An 18849-nucleotide genomic window follows, 5' to 3' on the forward strand; every position below is an offset into this window, starting at 1 on the left:
TAAAAGGATATCTTCCCATTCCCATGACAAAATAGTTAATCAAAATATAATCAAAATTAAAATTAGTAGGTGGGACCCAAATTAGTAGGTGGGACCCTGCCTTAAGACAATTCTTTGGCATCTATAGAAACGCAAGACAAATGTATGTATCTAAAATCCATTTCTATAATTTCTATTGATGTCAATGTGATCTGAACCTATACCCATGTGATGCTAATTTTACAAACATACAAAAGGGATTATACTTTAATTTTCTAACTTGTGTGTTTTATGATAAGAAGAAATTTTAGAAAAGGGCATATCATATACATTCATATGAGTGGAAGCATGTTATAATAGTTTGGGTATTCACACCTTTTATGATCCTACATGTAATCTATTATATGGTATATGTACTATGTTGATCCAAACTATTGGTTATAATCTCGAAATAGTGAATGAGATTGGTGTCAAGAGTGACATATGTTATGAAGTATACCATGTTGAATAGCTATCAAATGTGATTGGTGATTTATAAAATATGTAAGGTATGAATTTAAATAAAATGAACAATATCTTGTTATGGCTTTAGGTTCATTCTCCTTCTACTCAGATCATATCATAAAGTTGGTATGGTGCATTCAAATATAGCTTATGGGGCGGGATTAATATTAAAGCAATAGTAAGGTGCCAAGGTTATTTTCTCCACCATGAAAACAATTGATAATTTGTATTGCATGATGTGATCAGGTATATGGAAATATATATGTGTAAATGTAAATAACGATGAATTTATATTTTTTTACCCGTGTTGAAATATTAAATAAAATTTAAGTTCTCAGAGAGTTGATATGATATGGTAATAACACTGCTCATTGACATGCAATTTGAAAAGGTCTTAACATAGAACCAACTCTACCAACATGGCAATCAATTGTTATATGTCTCATCAAATATATTGATCCTCCCTTTCTCATTAATTTCCAACTATAAACATAGTGGAAACACTCTGTTATTTCTCATGTTGTTCATTTTCAATACTATGCTCACCACCCAAGGCCATTATATAATAGCATATCTGATTTTTTCTTTTTGACAGTACAACATATCATTTGTTTTAACACCAATAAATGACTATGTTGACTCATTCGTCTCACTAATTGTAATCTTTCAAATATGGCATCACTCCATTTCTGAATGTGAAAAACAAACCTTTACATGGAATTTTAATGGTTATGTGTGCTCTAACCTCTATGATCACTCACCACCCTTACTCAACAGTCCTTACAACAACATTTACTATACCATTTATTACGTATGATGTCCCTAATATCGATCATCGCACACAAATTTTTAGTTGCCTATGGGTTTTAGGGGAGTATTTAGTGCGTTCTACTCCTACATTTTAGTTGTACCTTCAAAAATATTTTGGAGCTCTACTGGAAGCCAACGAGAACAAAGACTGGATCTACACTATAACTATTTTTCTTGGTGCGCTAGATTGGAAGGTATGTCAAAAACTTGTTGGTCACTCTAGTAGTTGATAAATTAATGTTTACTTTGAGTCTTTTATTCCTTGTATCGGCTCTCCCCTAAGTTTATTTATGTAACAACTCCTCCCACATTTACCCACTTTCACAAGCTATCCAGCGTAAACATGAGCTGAGAGTTACTATGATATGACCCAACCTCCAAGTTCTAGTTATGGAAGTGGGGTCTACAAACCGACAACAAAATGAGATCCCTCAGAGCCTACAGATCACTAAAGAACTTACAAAGTATCCCAGGTGATTTATACCTAAGTTGGAACTTTTTTCCATAAGATTTACTCCCCAACCACATTCATAAGACTACATGCATGCGGTTGGAAGGATAAAAACAGATGCATAATCCTGGATGCTAGCTATTATGGCCCAAAATCCCTACTTCAGAGATGCAGTCACAAGATCTATGCCACCTTTTCAGGAAAGCCTCCAGATCACTGCATGTAACTTTCGAGAATCATAACAATGATGATGTTAATGCTAAATATTCAAAACATGAACAAGATCTTGACTTAGGCATGCCTAGCATAACATAGACAATTTTTCAATCATATGGTAAACATGAAAGCTATAGGCTAGGAATGCATATTTGATCATAAACTTTTAAAATTCATTTGAGAATCACCAAGAAGGCTTAATTCTATCTCAAGCTAGCTACAACAACACATGTTAGCCATGCCATCATTAACCATCCAATAAATTTAAAAATCATGAACAAGAGCCACAACTAGAGCACAGGATAAACCAAGCGTATAACTAGAATAGATACTATGAAAATCAGTGATAAGATCACCATAATAACTAGTACAAACACTCATAGATCACAATAGGAAAATATATCATATTAACATATGAAAATTCCAACCAAGTCAAGGACTTCCACGTATGACCCAACCATATATTGGGATGAACCATATCTTTCTTTCATCCAATCACCATCATGTCATATTCCAAGCATGAATACAAGATCATACAGGTTAAACCAAAACAAAACCAATGAGGGATTCCAAAGGGCAAACCACCTCAACCCTTAACCATAGTGATCTCACCTATACTATCCAGAAATCAATAACATCAACCAAATGGGTGTTTACCCAAGTTGTCCAAGGATCCAGGAACTAGTAACTTAACCCATAGCCTCTAGGGAACCCAGTCCATTTGAGGGATATAGAGTGTTTGTCCCAACAAGAAGGCTCTATGGACTGGTAACTCAACCCACAACCTCTAAGGAAGCCAAGTTTTTGAGGGCTCTAGATAATTTGTTCCACCACACAGCCATAGGGAACTTGAGAACTAATCAAAAAACAAGCAGGGAAACCATAACACCATGGCTATCTAGGAAATGGGAAGGCAAGGCTGAAACCAATGTGAATACATGAAAATATCCATTCCAGTGACAACACATAACCAAGGAACGACATGCATATACCATACTTCCAAAAACAAACAAGGAGATTGCACATGCAACCTGTTGCCAAGAAAGTAAGTCTATAATAGTTGTTGATCCAAATGTCTCCTTGTGGTCCATTTCTTTCCTTTACCTTATTTATCCATATCAAAGCGAATGCTAGAGTGGTCGATGAATACTATAAGTTTTCAAGAGTGTATAAGAGAGATTAATGAAGGGAGAGAGTGAAAACAGAACTGAAAAAATTTGTGAATTGATTCTTTAATGGATTTTTGATATTGAGGTCTCCTTTTTCTTCATTTTCATTTGTGTTTCATCTAATTTCCCTTGCATGCAAATTTATATCTCTTCACCTTCTTTTTCTCCTATTTTTCCTTTATTTTCATAATAAAATTCTTTTTTTACCTCTTTTCCTTTGCCAATGGCTTGCCAATTTCGATAGCCATTATTAAAACACAAGTGATGTCCACTATAATGTTTTTCCCACCATTTTTCTTGGAATATGTGTCATATGACCTTGGTATTATTTTGCTTATATGGAAAATCAACTAGGGGTTGTTGCAAACCCCTCCCCCTTGGAGGAACACTATCCTAAGTGTTGAATGACGCTTATAATCAATAAGTTTCCCATGGAGCTTTATAATACATCTCGATGCAACATTTAAATCATACTAAATTGTCAAAACCATGAACACCATATTTCTTAGTGGAGCTTTGTAACACAACTTGATGCAATATTTACAACATATTACTTATTGGGGCTTTATAACATGGCTCATTGTAGTATTTACAATACACATATGCATATATAAATATAAACCAAAAAACATAACCCAAACACATCTACTCCACTAACAAATAAGGAAGGATAAAAAGCTCGCATCTGATCAACCATCTCCCATGTAGCTTCATGGGGCCCAAAGTGCTTCCACTGCAATTTAATTTTCTCTATTGTTAAGTTTTGGAGAATTAGTTGTTTTTGATACAAAATGCATTGAGTTTCTAGCTGTAATTCTCCCTCTGGTTCCACATATAATACAAACCAATGAGTAACATGATCATCATCTTGCACATATCTATTAACCAATGAAACATGGAAAACATCATGGAATTTCATTTTTGGCAACAGTGCAAGTCCTTAGGCCATTGGTCCAATCCTCTCAAGGATCTTGAAAGGAACACAATAATAAAGTTCCATCTTGGCACATGATCCAATCCTTAAGGAGATTCTCTTGGTCTTGATGCATAAGTACACATGCCCCCAACCCGAAACCCCTTGAATGCCTTGTGTTGATCTGCATAACTCTTCTACCTATCCTATGTCGCCTTCAGATTCCTTCTGATAACCTACATCTACTACTATATCTTATCCAACATATCTAGTTGAATCAACACGCTATCATTAGATTAATCTAGTTTATAGGAGTATTACAACTCTACCAATAAAGATCCTCAACTGGACACATCCTCAAGGATTCATGATACCTATTATTATATGAAAACTCCATCGGTGGAAGATACTCCTCCCATTTCCTCTTCTGATGCATGAAATACATCCTTGTTGGTGGGAAGTAATCTTTAAGGCTAGGGATGGAATCTCGAACAAAGAACAATAGATCAATCGAAAAAATAACACTCAATCCAACATGCCAATAATTCAAATTACTAAAATTGGTATTAGGAACACATCGGGGACCCTATGTTTGAAGATGTTCCCATTGGGTCCAAACAATCTACTACCTCCAAGATGTGTAGACCTGTAAATCAATCACAGAAGTGTAGATAAAATATATAATTAAAAGTACATGTGATGAGGCTCGTCATTAGGTAAACTATATGGATCACAATGCCACTCTCCAACTTATTAGATTGTCTTTTGTCACATTTATTTACAAATTTTATTATATTTTTCTTAGTGAGAAGAGTAAAAGTGAGTTACTATCTCTTATGGCCTAGTGTGTGTTAAATGGAGGAAATTGGAGCAGTTTTGAGTAGACTTGAGTGTAGGAACTCGAAGTAGACAAGAAAGAGAGATTATAGGAAGTTGTCTCCCTCCTTAATTCCTCATATCATTCAAAGATTATCCCACTCTATCTCATCAGCTCGGTGTCACTGGCAGCCAAGCCAGTGCCAGTCAAGGACGATTTATTCTCGAGTTAGGGAGCCTGGTATCACTATTTTCTAGGCAGTTCTTGGTAGCTCCATTTTTGTACAAATAAGAAAGCTAAGGGAATGATTAGGATTCAAATTTTTATTGTAGCCAAGAGGGCATTAAGCTAAAGCACATTTGATTGTTATTGTTATGATGTACTTGACATTTTTATGATAATGAGAAATTATATTTTGATCCAACACTGGGTCGACTCAGAGGTATAAAGCTCTTGGGTTAGGGCCCAACCCTAGCAGCAGATGTTCCTCTCATTTGTATCTGTATTCTTAGCTTAGAATGTTGATTTACTCATGAAGTTTATTTCAGTTTTCTATGTAATTTAGAAATTTGATCAAAGTTGTTTCTTATCCATGCTTTCATTAGCTTAAAGAGTAGATTAGTGTTGTAGTCTAGTGAAGGAAAATATACTAGAAAAGCTTGTGACAGTGACCCCTATCACATCTCTCTTATGGCATCATGATTAGGGGACCCCACTCTCATAGCCCAAAAACAAAGTTTGTCTTTTGCCCAATGTTTAGGTTAAGTTTTATTTTTAGCTAGATACATGTTTATGATTCCATGGAAATATTTGTAGTTTTTAGTTTGCTTCCTTTCTAATGACTCACCACCTAAATTAGTGGTCCACATAACAACATTTATTTCACCATTCTCCCCATCATGTCACTAATATTGATCATGGCATGCCAACTTTTAGTTTTCCGCAAGTTTTTAGGGTAGTATTCTGTGCGTTTTTCTCATTCATTTCAGTTATAGCAACAAAATTATTTGGAGCTCTACTCAAAGCTGAGGAGAATAGAGATTGGGTATGCATTGTAACTATTTTCTTAGCACGCTAGCCTGATAGTATGTCAACAACAAGTTGGTCACCATTAATTGATAAAGTCATGTTTACTTTGAGTCTTTTATTCCCTATACCATCTCTCCCCTATGTTTATTTATTATTTTCTTGAGTATATCAAATAATTTCATTGTGATAATTCTTCCTTCTTGTTATTTGAACACTCATGAACATGGAAAAATTTAGGGGCTAATATTCATAGGTGGGCTAACTTTCCATGATTTTTCCAAAAACATGATTCACCAATTTCCATTGTTTATAAAAATGATTTTCCCAAATTTTACAATACAAAATTATTTTACCTTAAAAATCACCAACATTATATAGAGGGTATATATAAAATCATTATAATTTTGAATAATTTTACAAATACATCAATTATTTTTTTATAATTTGCATATTAGGGACTAGTGAGATTCTCCAATGTTTTTAAACTTCAAGATAATTTTCCATCCTTAAAATTTCCTTGCTCATGAATCCATTGAATTCATTTTCCTAGTCTACATGCAACTTCTCTCCTTGCATGCTTGTAAAAACACAAGATTCACTTGCATGCAACAAAAAAAGGATACTTGTAGTTAGATTTCACAAGACTTTAACCTACCCCATGATCTTTTTATTTAACTTTTCTTTCATGCTCAGTGTGAATCATTGAGGCTGAAGCCTTAGACACAAAAACCCTGACATTTTCTCGATTAGATTAAAAATTCACTTTTATTTTAGCTTTTTAGCAAGGTTTTAAAAGTCTAGTCTCTTTACATATGATTTTCTTGAAAGAAACATATTGTCTATTCAGATTTTTGCATAAGTGTTGTGCCATATTGGATGTGTTCTTGCTCTATTATAAAAACCTTTCAGCACAAAACCAAAATATGTATAGAACATAGTCTTTCTGTTGCATTCACAAAATTTCTAATTGCTGGTTAAATAGTAATTATATTGATTACGTATTAGTTATGTTTTTCTATAAAACCATTGATAATTAGTTATCATTCTATATAACTTCCATTTTGTCAATGGTAGCCCTAGAAATCCTAGGATCTTAGGCACATAACCATTGCCATTGCGAGAGATCAATAATTTTACTCTTTTATATGATCTAAATCCCAATCGAAATTTATACTGGTCTATTAAATTTGTAAAAATGTATGCATGTAATTAAAAACCACCATTAAAAAGAGCTCAATTTAACTGTCACATGAAACTTGAAAGGAAAATTGTAGAAAAATAAACATCAATAATGAAGTACACAAGATATAATGACACAAGTAAGTTGATAACAGATTTCGGCTATCTTGAAGCCTACTTCTCTAGGCCTGGTCTCTAATGGGGAGGCCTTTCTATATTAAAATTTTCAAAAATCATAAAACATATTATAAAAATGCTTCAAATACAATCCAAAAAGAGTCTATTGTATTCTGCTTTGTCTCTGATCCTGTAGCAACTTTCATATTTGAAAAAGGCTTCCTGGTTTGCCCGGAATGTCTCTCCAAAGTTTCCTTGCCCTGCTGATTTGTCACTACATAGAACCTCCTTCTCATACACAAAATTCAACTTTGCCTCTTCTGTCACACTGGTATAGTTTTATAGCAAAATATGAGAGGTTGGGGTGTCAAATCCTGACCTCCCCGTCGTGGTGGTGTGATATGATACATTGCATAATAATAAAATTCATTTTTTTATGTGATATGATTTATCACCACATCCACATTCCATTCCCACATATCCTTATAAAAGAAAACCTTATCCCTCCATAACAATATATTACGTTGGCATTTTAATGCACACCATATAACATTACAAACCTTATCCCTCCAAAAATATTACATATCCACCATGATTTATTACATTTCCATGTATTAACACTTGATTCGTAATATATAATATGTTGTGGATGGCGTTGGATTTGGTAGGAGGTTAGATATAATATTTGTATTGGAGGTATGGGGGAGGTTATATATGATAGTTGGATTGGAGTTATGGCAGAGGTTATATATGGAAGAGCTGCCAATAATGGTGGTCTCCCCCTTTTTTAATGACAATTCAATATCCTATCCCGGTCGATAAGGCGTGGAGTTTGTAGAGAGGAGGTCACAAGATCGAATCCCATCTAGCTCATTGATCCTCTTAACAAAATTTTACCAGTCTTACAAGGCCATGTTTCACCTTGGGATTGGTCCAAAATCAGCCAACCATGCAACGACACTTGTCAGACAGAACTGTGAGCTTGAAACCTTGACCGTTGGAACCCTGCTTGAACTGTTGACCTATGGAACCTTGAGGGTTGATTTTGACTTTGATTAGTTGACCTTTCACTTTTTACACAGCTTGGACCTAAACTTTGACCTTGAATAACTTCTTCATGCAAATTTAGATTTTGGTCATTCAAGTTCCGAAGTCAGATTTTGGTCATTCAAGTTGCGTTGGAATCAGAATGATGAAATCTACGCAATGAAGCTAGTGTTAAAAGCATTTGACAAATTTGATTTTTGATCATTTTTTGTAACTTTGAGCATATTTTGGATCTTCCTTGATCATTTCAGATTATTCGGATAATTCTTGATCATTTCTCCCCGTCGAAACCTTTTGGTCCTCCAAAAGGTCGTATATACTGTTTGAAGGTGAGAACAATGTCTCTCCACTTTCCTAGTATCTTTGGGCCAACTTGTTCTGAATCTATACATGTTACTCATCCATACAATCATCAGTACAACATAAAAATTGTGAATCACACTGATCCGTTTTCCATCCATATCTACATCCATGTTTGTTTTCATAACCCAGACACTGCTGAAAAGAAGAAATGTCAATAACAACACTGAACATACTAACATAAATGCAACTCTACCCTGTTGACTCTTCATAACTGGAACACAACTCAACTTATCACTCAGTGATACTTGTTGTACAATTTCATATTCCTTAAGCACATTTTTCTTATTTTTATGTTGAAGTGTCATTGATAGTACAAACATAGTTTTACTTGCATAATCTGCCCTCTTTAACTGTAACACTATTTGAAAAGATTTTGTTGCCTTTATAGGATGAGAATGAACAATATATTTTATTCCCCTTTTAAAAAAATGATATTGATTCTGTTCCCTGTAGAAAATTTCCTTTCGATCATATAAATAAGGGATTCCTAAGACCATTCCACATGCATCTAGTGGCACTACATCACATATGACCTTATCCACAAATTGAGATGTGATTGCAAATTGTAAGATACATTAATTTGTTACTGGAAATTTATGGTCTTTTCTCATCCCATTTAGTGTGTCATGTCTATGATGCTTTTTAGTCTTTAATCCCAATTGCTTAAACACTTCCTCAGAAATTAGATTAGCGTGAGACACATTATCTAACAAAGTGTACACCTTAATATGGTACATAATGACCCTTATATGAAAAAAATTGCATTTCTCTATATCACATGAATCAACAGAATCATTACCATCATCAGAGTTATTTTCCAAACCTACTGAAATTTGAGCTTGATCACCTGATTCTGAACCCAAATCTGTTGGCGATATTGCTGCTACGACTTTTTTCTTACTGTTAATTTCTTTAAACCACTTTGGTTGTTTGTCAGGGTCTAGTTTCCATAAATGTTCTTCATCATGCCCTTCCTTCTTGCAATTCTTGCAAGAGAGCTTCTCCTCTTCCATCCTAATGGAATTTGTCCTCTTGGATTTTCCCTTGCGTTTTCCCTCTTTTCTGGACGCTGATTTCGATGATACACCAAATCTAGTTTTTCCTGCTTCAATGTAAGTTTGTTGAACAACTACTTCATCTAGGTTAGTAGGACTAAACATGAATACAATATGATGAATATATCCAGGTAATCCTCCTATATATTTATTTAGAGTTTCTTTTGTATGTGAGGGAATATCAAGCATTAACGCTTTCCTGTGAAATTCATCTGTAGATTACTGCACTGATTGTCCTTTCTTAAATTTAAGACTTTGCCATTCTATTAAGGCTTTCTCCTTATATCCCAATGAGTAGAATTCTTTCTGAGTGAAGAAACAAAATCATTCCATGAAGGAAAAATCTTACCAATCTACTGAGTCCCATGTTGTAACTTATTCTCCCATCAGATGAGTGTGGTGCCTTCTAGATGAAGCGAAGCCAATCAAGTCTTAACCACTTTGTCAAAAATTTGCTACACACTACAATACACTTGCATTTGTCTAATCCATTTATAAAGTTTCTCAACATTGATTTCACCATTATACATATGTACATCAAATTTCACATCCAATTTAAGCAAAGTTTTTGGAGAAGAGAATTCATGTTGACCAATAAAAAGAGAAGACAAATGATCTTTTTTATCATCATCAATTTCTATATTTTTACTTGAATTAGATGGTCCTTCATCTTTAGGATTTCCAGAATGTCATCCCTCAGTTTCCTCCTCTTTGGGTTTATCTTCCTCTTTCGCATTTTTGAACTCATGGTACATCTCCTCAACCATGGATTGCAAGGTCATGAAAGAATACACAAATCCTGCATCATATTAGTTAGGATGATCACTTCTTCCTTCTTCAACCATCTCTTCTCCTCGAGTTGTCCTTCTTCTCGAGCCAACTTCTAGATCTCCTTGATTAAGTTCTCCTTCACCACGCCATGATTTGCTCCTGGTGATCATGCATAATTAAACCAAGCTATCATTAATTTGCTCTGATACCAATTGATCTGAATCGCGATTGAAATTGATACTCGTTTATTAACTTTTTAAAAGTGTATGCATGTAATTAAAAACCACCATTAAAAAGATCTCAATTTAACTATCATAGGAAACTTGAAAAGAAAATTGCAGCACAATAAACATCAATAATGAAGTACATAAGAGAAAATGACACCAGTACGTTGATAATGGATTTTGACTATCTTCAAGCCTACCTCTTTGGGCCTGGTATTTAATGGGGAGGTCTTCTTTTATTAAAATTTTAAAAAATCATTAAAAGTACATGTAAAAATGCTTCAACTACAATCCAAACGGACTCTTTTGTATTCTACTATGTCTCTAGATCCTGTAGCAACTTTTGGATTTGAAAAGGGCTTCTTGGTTTTTGGAATGTCTCTCTAAATTTTTCTTGTCCAGTTGGTCTGTCATTACATAAAATCTCCTTCTACTACACAAAATTCAACTTTTCTTCTTGTGGCGTGCTGGTATAGGTTTATAACAAAATATGAGAGGTCAAGGGGTCAAATCTTGACCTCCCTTTCGTGGTAGTGTGATATGATACATTGCATAATAATAACAAATATTTTTTGTATGATATGGTTTATCACCATATCCACATTCCACTCCCACGTATCCTTATAAAATAAAACCTTATCCGTCCATAACCATATATTACGTTGGCATTTTAATGCACACCATATAACGTTAGAAACATTATCCCTCCAAACAATATTACGTATCCACCATAATTGATGACATTGCCATGTATTATCACCTGATTCGTAATATATGATATGCTGTGGATGACGTTGAATTTGGGAGGAGGTTAGATATGATAATTGGAGTGGAGGTATGGCCGAGGTTAGATATCGTGGAGCTGCCAGTAATGGTGGGCTCCAACCTTTTTCTTAATGACAAATCAATATTGCATACCCTTTACCAATAAGCGACAGAGTGTTGATAACAACAATGAATGTATATCGCAGTCACTAAGGCATGGAGTTTGTAGCTAAGAGGTCACAGGATCAAATACCGTCTAGCTCGTTGATCGACTTAACAAATTTTGACCAGTCTTACGAGGCCACGTCTTAACAAATTTTGACCAGTCTTACGAGGCCACGTCTTGCCTTAGTATTGGTCCAAAATCGACCAACCATGTAACAACAGTTGTCAAATTGGAGATGTACAACGTGTCAGGTGGAACTGTGAGCTTGGAACCTTGACCATCAGAACCTTGCATTGACTGGTGGAACTGTGAGCTTGGAACCTTGACCATCAGAAGCTTGCATTGACTGGAACTGTGAGCTTGGAACCTTGACCATCAGAACCTTGCATTGACTGGTGGAACTGTGAGCTTGGAACCTTGACCATCAGAAGCTTGCATTGACTGATGACCTATGGAACCTTGAGCTTTGACTTAGACTAGTTGACCATTGACTTTTCCCATCTTGGACTTGAACTTTTACCTTCAATAACTTCTTCGTACGAAGTCAGATTCTGGTCGTTTTAGTATTGGTCCAAAATCGACCAACCATGTAACAACAGTTGTCAAATTCGAGATGTACAACGTGTCAGGTGGAACTGTGAGCTTGGAACCTTGACCATCAGAACCTTGCATTGACTGATGACCTATGGAACCTTGAGCTTTGACTTAGACTAGTTGACCATTGACCTTTTTCCCATCTTGGACTTGAACTTTTACCTTCAATAACTTCTTCGTACGAAGTCAGAAGATTCTGGTCGTTCAAGTTGCATCAGAACCTTGCATTGACTGATGACGTATGGAACCTTGAGCTTTGACTTAGACGAGTTGACCATTGACCTTTTTTTCATCTTGGACTTGAACTTTTACTTTCAATAACTTCTTCATACGAAGTCAGATTCTGGTCGTTCGAGTTGCGTTAGACTCAGAATGATGAAATCTACACAATGAAGCCAGTTTCAAAGGCATCTAACTAGGATCATTCATGATGATTGTATGACCGTGATAAAAACTTATTTTTCTCGTAATTCCAATTCACCCAAGTCTATTTAAGCATGTCTATTCAATATTGAATTGTATTGTGTCACACAATTTTTTTCTATCAACAAGAAGGAGAAGGGGAATATTAGAGTAATCGATTCAATTTCTCTTAGAGCATATAAATTCACGAATTTATCATTTAAATATTTATTGTTTGGTAATTTACCTACCTATAATGTACAACAAATTTCTTTTTGTCCAGAACAAAATTTTCTAGTCGACGTGCATATCCTCGTCATTATGTGTACTAGTATTATCACAATTTTACACACACTAAGCACTTGAGTTTTGCATGCTCTGACGTGTTCGCTTGTATATGTGGTCACCAGATATTCTTAAGAATAAATTATATACAAATCTTATACTCAAAACATATGAAGGGTTTCGATGGCACATCATACAAATTTATTTGAGATATATAAAAGCTATTGGATTATTTTGAAGTCTATACTAATGTATGTATTCATATCTTTGAAAATTGTAGAAAAACCCTAATTTGTTCAAATTTTTCTTGTTTTTACAATACAGTGCCAATATATGATCACTAATGAAGTTTTTTTTTATGGATAAAGCAACTACCTTTTCGCTAAAACGTTTTTTCTAATTGTTTTTTATTTCAAAAGAGTCAAGTAATAATAAATTTGTTAATGTTGAAGTGTCTTTTTTTATTATGACCTACAAGTAACATTAATATTTATGTCACAACATGTGTTTTTACAATATAAACATAGGCAGAGGAAGAGGAAACAAAGATAGAAGCCTGGGTATAACAAAAAAAAGGAGACGTAGAGTGTCATTTCATTTTGATGGGGATTAAGAGGAACTAAGGTAATTTCTCCTATTAGCACTAGGTTTTTACCTTTCCAATAGGTCCAAATGTCTTGATGGTCAGTTGACAACTTAATTAGAAATAGTGAAGGGTTAGGTATTGAGCTATGTTAAGAAAACAAAAAAAATTGGAATGATGACATAAAGCTTAGAAATATTTCAAATCAATTTATTTAAGTTTTATATCTAAGCTTTCCCTAATTTTGCAGCAAATCGGATCCTATTGAATGCCTATAGCTAGCGCTACAAAAATTTGAAGATATGAGTTTCCTAATTGCTTTTCAAGTGCCCAAACCATTTTTCAAGAAGCTTTACCCTTATTAAACCTTGATGTGACATTTGTTGGGATTTCCAAGCCTTAGAAAAGGTTTTAAAACTAAACACTAAAGCTTTAGTTTTTTGTAAAAAGGTCATTTCTAGCAAACCCACAAAATATTGTTAGAGAGACAAAAAATAGGGTTTATGAAAGAAAAAAGAGACATCGCAAACCAGTACAAGTGTAGGGTGTGGAGCCTCATTATCTTCGGGATTTCTCAAAGATTTTTTTTGTTTTAGTTGTGTTGGACACTTGTTCCTAAGGGGTGACAACATCGCCCATATAATTGCGATTGGGGGGTCCATGGGGGTGACGATGACTTTCATGAGCCCCCCCTGCTGGGGGTTCAGGAACAATGCCCCTGAAGTTAAAAATAGATAAAAAACGACTTTGTAAAATATTGTAATTTTATAGTCAATCTAGGCAATTCATTAGGCGGATGATGTGATGGTAGAAGATATGTTAATTTAGGGATTTTTTTCCCTAGAAGACAACTCTTAGTTTATATGAGGGAAATTGTATTGCGACTATGTATTATTATTCTGAGCGAGATATAGATGGGACATTACATGAACACGAAGAGGAAATTACAACAGATTTATTATAGGTTTTATATGTTCATTTTGATGGATAATATAAAAGGAGGGATTGACTTTTTCTTCGAGGATGTAGCCCAAATTGGGTGAGCCACATATATCTGTCTCTCTTGTTTTATTCCTTTCTGTAATTATGTTTCCGCAATATTTTGAGTATTTCATTGCTATGTTAATTAATTTATAGCAACAAGAAGATGAAAAATCAAAGCATATATCATGAAGATTTTTTATTTATTTATTTATTTATTTTTAGATTATAGGCACACACATCAAGTTCCCATGGTTTTCGTCAAATATTCAACAAGAAGGAGAAATGGAGGCACTCTACTTTTCCCTTTTCTAGTCACTGTCTTAAAGCACAGTTTCAGAATATTTGAAAAGGATTTTAAAAATACCAAAGAGGTTTTTTTGGTAACAGATTGATTTCAAAAAAAATCTTCCAGATTTTACCTAGACATCATGGTTTGGGAATTTTAGAGGCATCTTTGACACTTATTTTTTCAGTTTTTTTAATTATGTTATTTTCCTATTTTAGCCACTATTTTCAAATGCATTTTCCAAACATAAGGGGATGCATTTGTCATTATGGAAATTTTAAGGTCTAAAATGGGCCTCCTAAAAAAATTTACAACCAAAATAAAATTTATAAGAACCAATAGGATTCAAGATGATGATGTCGACCATGGGAGATGATTCACCATTTTTGGAGTAAAAAAGTAAAAAGATTAAAAAATAATAAAATAATAAAACTACTTTTTCAACTCATATTTTCAACTTATCTCCCTCAGGTTTTACTCAAATTTCGAGTAGGAGTATTCATTGGATGCAAAATTTAACTCCTCATCCAAGGAGTACCCATGTTACATACATTCGATGGACCTTGCTACACAAAAAATGAGAAATACATTAAAAAATGTGATTACAATCATGTTTTTCATGCATTTCTCATTTTTTATGTAGTGGGGTCCATCGAAAGTGTAAAATATGGGTATTCCTTGGATGAGGAATCAAATTCTGCATCCAACGAATGTTTCAGATCGAAATTTGAGTAAACCCATATGATAAAAGTTGAAAATATGAGTTGAAAAAGTAGTTTTTTTTCTTTTTTCCCTCTAAAATTTGATGATGTAATCTAATCTGATTTTATTATTTCCAATATTATTTATTATTTATTTAGGAGGCCCATTTTAGACCTCAAAATTCCCCTAATGAAAAACCAAAAGATGTTTATTTGTAATGTACCAATTTAAAAAATCCTCTCTCAGGTTTTACCGAGCTAGTATGGTTTGAAGGATATGAAGGAATACTTGCAACATATTTTTCAGGATTTAAATATTTAATTATTTCCTCTTTTAGTCCTCCACTTTTGGCGTGGTTTTTGAGAATATGAAGATGAATTTTCCAAATATGAAAGAGGTTTTTGTGGTAAATGATCTTATTTAAAAAACCTCTTTTTGTGTTTACAGAACTATCATGATTTGGGACATCTAAATGCCTCTTTAAACCTATTTTTTAGAAATTTGCCAATTTTTTTGAAATTTTGTTTCCTATAAAAATGCGAAGTCAACAACTGTAGGACACCTTATCAAATTCGACTTCAAGATCAAAATAAACATGGGTAAAGAGGTTTTTTAAATCCATTTCTTCCAGATCTTGATGATTTTAGTAATTAATACTTTCCCAAACATTGTGAAACTCATATTTATGTATTTATCCTATATAATACATCAAAAATGATGAAAAAGGGTTGGATTTTGGAAACAAAAATAGTATTTTTGTTGTGTGTGATCAATTTGTTTATTTTTAAGTACCAAGAGGACTAGGAGATTATGTTCATGATACATATTTTCCTATGACGATATGCTCACCCATTTCTTCTACTGTGATAGTTTCATTTTCTATGTGATATCATTTAGCTTCTATCATCTGATGTTTAAACGAGATTATGTGACATAATTCATTAGGAAATGCTCTGGTTCATATGGTTTAATAATGTACATTCTCCTAAAGATTGCAAGATTCATATCGCATGCCTTGCTAGCAGATTATGTTATTTTTCTAGTACCATTCATAAATTGTTTGACATGTATACAGTCTGCCATCTATGCTGCCTCTATCCATCTTGATTCATACAGTCAATGTATTAGTATATACATCTAAAACCTAATTGGTTGACTCCATTTCCCAATATATTAATTGTTTCATCCCAACCCCATTAAAGATCTAAAAAACCTATTGAACATCTATCCGTTGTTTAAAGACACAACTAGTTGCTAAGGTTAGTGATCTGGTTGTCAAAGAGAACCCTCTCTGGATTGAAGGGGCTAGCTTTCAATCTACAAAATTTCTTTGAAAAGGTTACCTTCGGAATTTATCTCTCACAAGCAAAAGAAACTTTTTGAGTGCTAACAACTCCAAACTAGCATAGTCAAGATCACATACCAACTAATTGTTCAACCTATTTCACAACTCATCGCTCAACCTCAACAACCTCCTATTCATCATAGACCAAGCATTGGCATCCTTGTGCCTCCCCACATTTCTACCCCTCTTTTTTTTTCGTAATAATGATGGTTGGAAAATTGTGATTATGGCATAACCTTTAGATTTTTTTTCAAGGTTGACCTACTGTTTCATTACCTCCTCCCCCTGAGGTGAATGTATATCATCATCTACAGTTAGCTAATTCACATGTTTTACATTCCCTGCAGGTAGAACCTCAACCTTCCAGACTTGTTGATCATCCTCCCCCATCTACTATCCAAGTTTCTAAGTAGCGTACTATACTTCTGCATCTAGTTGATCAATCCTCCAAGTGTGTAATCAACCCCCAACCTATTGTAAGAAATAAAAGACAAAAAACGTAGGTTACCCTATCAAATTTCTATTATGGTTCCTCTCACTATGTGACATCCCATCCTCACCAGGAAGAGAAATAGGCCGAAAGTGCTCCTACCCACATGTTTAGTGATAGCTCATGAATATTTTTAGTATAATTTTGATGCACATGTGGATGTTATTTGTGTTCTAATACCGTTAGATTTACTTGCACTGGTTTATATGAAGATATATAGAAAATTCAATATATGTGGATATTTTTACAACACTTACTTATATAATGGCTTCCTAGTAGGGTCTGCACATACTATGTTGTTTGAGAATGCTCATATATTATGGTGTATATATTTTTATACATGGATGATGAAAACGATGGAGAGACAAGGGGTCTTTACGGAGGCATAAGGAGGTTATACATTGATGTTTGATAATGTTTATTCCAACAAACATATGCATTTTCGATGATGCTTTTTTTAATATGATGAGATTACATTTTCTTGTGCACATTACATAACAGAATGATCACTCTATATTTGATTGTATGAAAAACACACTTTATAGTGATCATATTATTACAATTTGAAAGTCATATTAAATGACTTATATCATGGAACAAAGGGGGTCCCACTTACTAGAAAACTTAAATGTATAATTTATAAACATTTTTTATTTAACCTTTAGAATGCCACAATTAACCTCTCAGATCTATAGAGGATTAGAGAATATATTGTAATTAGTTACCCAAGTGGTCCAACCACCAAACCACTTTGATGGAGCATAAAAGAGGGAGAGGGCTCTAAAGGCACAGGGAAGAGACTGCTATGAGGTATGCACTAAACTTTAGTTGTCATTCATTCCCCATGATTTTAATATTTTTTTACATTATGAGGAGGTTAACCAAAATGTCATGGTAAATCTTATTCAAAGGGAAGATATTGTTTAGGTGACTTGATTTTCTATCAATTCTTATTTGTAGTTTGAAGGTCTATTTTTTTCTAATGAGTGCTAAAATCCCTTAATATTCTAGAGAAACAGGTTGTCTATCATTATCTCAGAGCATTTGAACGTGTTTTGAAGTTTGTTTCATCATTTCATTTTTCTTTCCTGGAATTCTATATATGATTTTTACATTACAGTTGCTTTTTATATGATTTGGAAAATGGTTCTTTGTAGGAATATGAATTTTTTATTCTCTTGTACTCACTGACCTTTTATTTAATAAAAGCAACCTCTTTTCTCTACATTTTAGTGTATACTTCTTGCAAAATATTGTAGTTTATTAGTAGTTTATTTTCGAAGATTATTGTAGTTGAGGCTCTATAGTTATTGAGGTCTTAAAAGTATTGAAACATTGATTAGTTTTTTGTTGTTTATGTCTAATTTTTTAGTTTATATGCAGATTCTAACGTACTTATTTATATTTCTGCATTTTTACTAAACTTCAAACATTATTTTGTCAATATTTTATTTTATTTCTTTTTTTCATATATATCCTATAAATAATTAAGTTAAATCATTTTTTTAAATTTAGACTTAACTTGCCACATCATAGGGCATCAAATTTAGGGTATACTTCTCCCACTATCTCACTTTCCATAGTGAGATTGTAGAGGTTGGTT

The sequence above is a fragment of the Pinus tabuliformis genome, chromosome 9 (assembly GCF_031772625.1).
Source record: "Pinus tabuliformis cultivar Carrire ecotype Pingquan chromosome 9, CPIR1, whole genome shotgun sequence".
NCBI classification, from domain to species: domain Eukaryota; kingdom Viridiplantae; phylum Streptophyta; class Pinopsida; order Pinales; family Pinaceae; genus Pinus; species Pinus tabuliformis.